The 6893-nt window shown below is 42.0% G+C and overlaps 1 non-coding gene across 1 annotated transcript; it reads left to right on the top strand.

Annotated features, from left to right (window-relative positions):
* The first annotated feature begins 594 nt into the window (after positions 1–594).
* TRNAS-AGA (transfer RNA serine (anticodon AGA)) lies at positions 595–676 on the top strand. The gene has a single exon. It is a non-coding gene; the product is annotated as a tRNA-Ser (tRNA).
* The last annotated feature ends 6217 nt before the right edge of the window (positions 677–6893 follow it).

The following is a 6893-nucleotide window of genomic DNA, read 5'->3' as shown; positions in this document are numbered from 1 at the left end:
TTGGTGTCCCATCACAGGCCCACAAGTGTATGTTTGATCTTTGACTTCTGGCAGTTCACAAGCAGGCGGCCAGGAAACGGTTTCAGCCTATCAACCACTGAGGAGACAAAGCCTTTGTATAAGGAATGAGGAAGCAATGAACACATTCAGCCTATCACAGGAGTTCCCTGAGTGTTTTGAATTATAAATTCTCCATGTCACTGTATGTTATTGAGCCCAAGTAGCTCGCCGTGATCGTATAGTGGTTAGTACTCTGCGTTGTGGCCGCAGCAACCTCGGTTCGAATCTGAGTCACGGCATTGTGGTTGGCAATGTCACGGCAGTTGGGTTTTTCTTTTACAGAATTACCAAATGTACCAGTTGTTTTTGTAAAATGTCTATTAAAAACAGATCCTTTAAAATATTTAAACAATCTAACGACAAATTATTTAAACACACATGATTATGAGATGTAGCCTTATTTTTGTTTTTAGGAGAGAATGTGCCTGCTGAAAAAAACATTATTTTTAAAAAGTGCATTGCAGAATATCAGGAATTTGCTGTGGGACACCTTGAAAACTTTCATACAGATTATTTGCACAAAACTTACAGTCAGTTGTTGTGGCTGAGTGGTTAAGGCAATTGACTAGAAATCCATTGGGGTCCCCCCGCGCAGGTTCAAATCCTGCCAACAACGAGAAACTTTTTAACATCGGCTACAATTTCAGAAGTTAACCTTTTGAATTTCTTCCATGTCAGTTTTATAAATAGGTGGCTCATTTTGGGGTCACTATTGCCCTTTCACATATTTATTATCGCTATCCCTTTCATATCTTTGCTATAACTCTCGTCCTACATTAGCGCTGGTGCAAACACTTCAAATTATTATACCCTGGCTCTCTCAGTCATACCATTCATGCACTTGAAACTTACTTTACCAATAAAAGAAGCAAATAGAAAAATAAAACAAAAGTGCTTGCTGGATTAGGCAAACACACTTCATAAAACTGCATTTTCTTTTCTATTCTCCCCGTGTTACAAGCTTAACGGCTCCCTGTGTAATTTCTCTTAGCCTGCTGTCCCAGGAAGAGAATTTTATCTACAGGCTCTTTCGGTGTTTTTTTCCTAGTCTTTCTTTCCCTTTTCTTAGATTTGTAACTGTTCCTTTACGTGCTCTATTTAGGCGCCATTAATCTCATTTGAGCTCCTTGTACCTGCTGCTGTTTTCTCCACACCTCATACTGCCTTTTCCCTCTTTCTCTCTTTCTCTGAGGTTGGTGGCTACTTTCCAAAGCGTCTGATGCCCCAATGTTCCTTCATCTCGTTGTCAGACGTGAATTGGAAAAGCAACCAAATTAACAAGCCCTTACCACTCATACTGTTGCAGGGTTTCTGTACTCACACAGAACTGTGCACAGAGGAGTGGAACCTCGGCAAATTAGGATGTCCCAAAACTTACCTTAGCAACCAACTCACCCCTTACCGAGCTAGCTACAGTGTCTCATTGGACATATCAAACTCCCAATGTTTAGACAAACCAGAACATGAACTTACAGTACCTCAGGGTACGTGGGACTCATGAACACTCTTTCGTTATATTATCATTACAAACCAGAACATGGAGTAAAGAAGACACATGTGCATTTGAAATGTTTATTTACTAATGCCGTCTTCTCAGGCGCAGTATCTTAGATAATACAAGTATACTTATTATCAGTAGCAAAATTATCAGCATAGTTACTAAGACATAAAAAGCGAATGGTGACAGCATGTTAACATGCTGTAATGAAATAAGAGTTAACAACACTTATATCTCACCCTCCCTAACACATATATTATATTATTAGCTAAGAAGGTCTCTTTGGGTTGTTTTAGGGCGGGCCCATACCTTAGTGTCCTAGCATGAAGGAATCACATCAGCATACACCAGCTCTCTCTGCATGTGCACCGCATCAAGTGTGTTAACAATTCTCGTGCAAAGCAATATCAATCCTGCCTCAAGCCCAAGTTGGCAAAGGCTGCACTTGTGTTATGACTATGAAGGCGTGGAGATCAGACCTCATAACAATTCCATATCGTGTTGCTCCTGAAACTTCAGCACTCTCCGTGCAGACATGGTTTATTAAACAAAACTGATATCAGAGCAATAACATATTATTCTCACATACACCACGGCAAACCACTGGGTTGAAAGCTAAGTCAACAATTAAGGGTCGTGTGCAGAAGTTGCAAGAAAGGAAAAATGGCGTTTAAATCTCAAATGTACCTATGCTAACTTAACACGATATAAGGATATATAGGAGCTATACAACACCCCCCCATGATCCGAGAACGGACTAAATAAGATAACAGAAGTGCCATCACATGAGAGCAGAATCCAATTATAAACGAGCATGAATAAAAATTCAATTATAAAAACTAATGCTAAAAAATAGCCCACAAGTATAATGTGGCTCAAGCCAATAGGCAAGCAAAAATAAAATGTCTTGACCAAAAGTCAATAAAATCAAGGAAATGCTATCAATCAGCATGTCAATTTGAGGCAGTGTCTATGATAAGACTGTATATGAAAAGTAAGCCGCAACAGCCTCCAGGAGGAAGTCACTGTCCTCATCCGAAAACAGTTCAGCCATCCAATTTAAAAGATGAAAGGAACATACGTGATCTTCCAGCACCGGATCCTCTATAACCATCAGAGGACAGCTCGGTGGGTTTTCAAGAAAACTTTGTTCCAAGAAATTTCGCGCTGCCGACAACACATCCCAGGGACCCATTAGTCCATGTGCCACCGCCAAGGCCATAATCCTTTCGTCAGAACAAACCAACTCGTGAGCAATGATAGGACTCATCAGTTGATCAAAATCGACGTCAGAAGATATTGGTCCGCAGAGACACAAATCAATGGCCCAAAGGAAATCACAGGTCAGGCAGCGAAATACAGGCTGGACACAGGTGAAATAGGAGAACCGAAAAGATAATCCAAACGCCGTGCTTAGAGTCGCCAACGGCAGTGTGCCATAATAATCAAGCATGCGTTTGCGGAACCGCGTCAGTAGCAGCTGAGCGTGGTCTTGCACAGGAAGGGCATCCATATTTAAAAAGGCAGAAAACCACCAATGCGCCAGCCGCTAATGCAAGCAAAAACGGGAACCCTCCAAATAAGGATGAAAAAATAGAATGGAAGAAGGCAGGGATGACTCCAAAAATCTTCTCAAAGGAAGTCACGAGACCACCGCTAACAACCTTAAAAAAATGTGCTAGGCCCGTTGTGGAGGATGCGTTAAAGATAGAACGGACCATGGCTCCGAAATGCAAAGGCAAATCAGTATTTAAAAGAGCCTGAACCTCCGTACGGGTGTTAGCAATGTGAAGCACGAAAGTTTCACGGGCCGAGCTCAAGGCCACCTCTTTCTGGGACAATAGAGCTCTTATTCTAGCCATGCCGCTGAATTCTGCTCCCAAGGTCGGTATCTGTGGCCAAATGGAAGACTCCCTATGTTCACGTGTGGGAGGATAAAGAACATTTCTGCAGCAAATAACTCGCTCACTAACTGTTACTATGAAAGCTATACCTTTAATTAAACCACAACAGTTTTCATTATTGAGCATTAAATAACTACCATTCTCTAACAATTTAAACGTGGGGATGATAGCAGGAACTGGCGTGCCCTGTAAAACGCAAGCCATATTCGGTCGGTCCTTGTTACATGAACCGTGTAACTGTATGTGTCTGCACATTAAAGAATGATCTGGCGTCTCAGTACACTCATCCCCTGTTAGATAAACTTCTTGTTCATCCTTGAAACATCTGTATGTGTATGGGAGTGACCAGACCTCATGAAGAAAACCGCTACCTAAGGGTTCAAAACGACCTATTGGCACATATTTCATACAATTTGAAAACTTATATAAAGCAAAAGGCAGCGTTATTAAACCGTGGATAAGCCACGTAGCAGCAGTGGCTTCTGCCACAGAAAAAGGTAAAGATTCCAACCTTTCAATATGTAGCATAGAAAAGGAAGCATCACGCATTGAAAGCAAGCGTTGTTTGTCTGTCAAATTAAACGGTGCAAATAAAGAGGAAACGTTCATGTATCCCCAGGGAACTTTACCCATTTTCAGAGTCTGAAGTGTCCATGCAAACTGCATGATTGACCGCAATTGATTTTGACCGTGGTATAATACTGACACTTCATCATGCACAATATCAACAACAGACGACACAATATTATCTAATGTGTAAATTCTAGAGGAAAGCACGTTAATGCTATTGTCAACAACTGCAAGCACTTTCTCAAGATTCGCCTGATCAATAGCCCTAAGGCGTGAAGCAGCCTCAATCTGTGACAGTTTCCAAATTTCATTGTAAACCCCATATAACCACCTTTTCGACCTGCCACTAGCTGGGCCTTTAATGAAATCATTCAAATCCACGTCTGCATTCAGTTTGGAAAGGTGATACTTAACCGCAGGTAAAGTAGAATGTTTCAACCAAGCTTGACACAACTTGCCCACAGAGTAAGAGGTGACAGTATGACTCAAATCAAACCGGGGATCAGATCTAACAGTCTTAAAACCGTCAGTTAAATTTAAAAACCTTTTTTGGCAAGAATCAGCACTACGGTGCCAAAGCAGCCAACCCTTGGGATTCATACTGGAAATGTTAAAGGAGGAATTAAGAAGCAGAGCCTGTATATCTTTAATGGACAATTGAGTAAAATTACTCCAATTCTCATATTCCTCCAACTCCGGGAAAGACGGGGTGTTTAACCTTTTAGATGTAGCCAATCCAAAGCATGTGGTCTGGGAAATGGTTTCATTTAAAAACAACATATGATTTGGGATGAGACATGCACGGTGCAAAGCCTCAGTGCCTCGTACCTGCCAGGCCCTTGAACCCCAAACTGATTTAAGGTCTATTGTTTCCTTCCATAACTCATAGCCCCCAGTAACTAATTGATCTAGGAAGGCCTTCGAGTACAACAATTTTGTATCGGTAAGTCTAACCTTGGACAGTGGCTGTTTGTGAAATTTAAAATAAAAGGACTCGGGATTGGACTGGTTAAAGTCAGTGAAATAAGTATACTTTTTAAGAAACGTTTCTGAACTCCCTTGTGTAGGAGCTGGGCAATGTTCCCACTGAGTAAAATTAACAGTCTCTCTACGGGAAGATGTTTTGTGTAAGAAGTGATTGCCATAATGTTGGTAACAGAACAATTCACCATAATTAGCAGATTCTAAATATAAATCCTCAGCATCAAAAGCAGCATAGTATTTCAAATCAGAAAACAAACTTTCCACAGCATTAACGTCCCAATCATCAGAACGAATGTTTTGTTTCACCACATCCCCCATATTAACTCTTAGTACATTAGGAACATTAACGACTTCCGTTGGGCCATGAATCTGAAAACGAACTGCATCCCACGCGATTCCATCCAGAACGGGCCATGCTGTGATGTTAACCAAAGTCAAGTCTCTTTTTAATCTGTGTGTAGAATGTGAAGAGGAAAGTGGGGCCAATGTTCCATTTAAATTAGTAATGCAAGTTCTCTCCTCGACATAGTGTCCATTCATAATCCGAAAAAAATAAAACACAAAACCAATTGACATAAAAAGGTAAACTGAAAAAAGGACCAGCCAAATGTATATCCAAGGAGGAATCAAAAAATGTTTTTTAAACAGGCTAGCATATACCGCAATTTGAGAGGGTTTTTTCGAGGCAAGGGAAGCAGAGTCAAATGAAAATCTGGATTCCGTGGCTAAACGAGCTTGCAGGTCAGGCATGGACAAATCAGTAGGGTATGTATAGTCTGTCTCATCCATGTTAGTTCCGGGCGAATTATTTAATAATGGACTGGAAACAGCAGGTAATTCGATGGCCACTTCAGGTTCAATATTAGAGGCAGTGGTCATAATTGAATTTCTCACAATGGAAGGACAGGAAACAGCCGGTGTCATGCTAAGAAGAATCGGCCACTCTGTGTATCTTGACATTGTCAATAGAAATAAACCTGTTTTCCTTACGACCTGGAAGTGGTGGTAAAATGACTGTTCTTGTGCCCTTCACTCCAAGCACTGGGACTGGAGCTCGATAGGAGGGACCAAACTCTTTCTTGTTGTCGATCTTCTCACGAACCAGTTCTCCAACTTGGGGTAGCCAGCCAACTACCGGGATCTGCAACGCATCATCCGAAGTGGAGGGCAAATGTTCCTTTGCAAGACTGTCTCTGGTCTTTTGTAGATTCTGTAAAACATTGCAATGTTCATCTGCGTCAAAGGAAGTGGCGCGAACCACAGAGTCTAGACCGTCAAGGTCAGGGACGTACATCTTGATGCCAAAGAGCATTTCGTATGGGGTCCGCCCACCCAGAGACCTTCTAGGGAGATTATTAAGAGCACGCTGCACGCCATAGAGGTGAGCCAGCCAGTTTCTGCCAGTGCCTATAACTCGGGCTGTCAAAGATTGCTTTAAATCACGGTTCATTCGTTCAACTACACTATTACCCTCAGGTCTGTAGGGTGACGAAAACTTGACTTGGACCCCCATCGAAGTCATGGCATCCTTATACGCCTTAGAGGCGAAAGCCGGACCCTGATCCGAATGGAAGGTACCACAGGCAAAAATCCCTATAAAGATACGCAAATCTCTAATGACAGTCCGTGAATCAGCGCTGCGATGTGGCCATACCCACACAAAGCGTGTGCATGAGTCAACTGCTACTAAGATGTATTTATACGCAGTATCAGATGAAAATGGACCGCAGTGATCTAAATAAACACAGCCTAGCGGTTTATTAGAAATGTACAACTGAGTCTGAGGCGGACGCGTAGCAGTTGAAGGTTTAATCTGCTGGCATATGTCACAAAGAAGGACATAATCACGCGTCTGTTTGTACAGTCCCCGCCACCAG

Source organism: Lissotriton helveticus, chromosome 12, assembly GCF_964261635.1.
Source record: "Lissotriton helveticus chromosome 12, aLisHel1.1, whole genome shotgun sequence".
Taxonomy (NCBI): Eukaryota; Metazoa; Chordata; class Amphibia; order Caudata; family Salamandridae; genus Lissotriton; species Lissotriton helveticus.
This window is presented reverse-complemented; position numbering and strand designations above follow the sequence as displayed.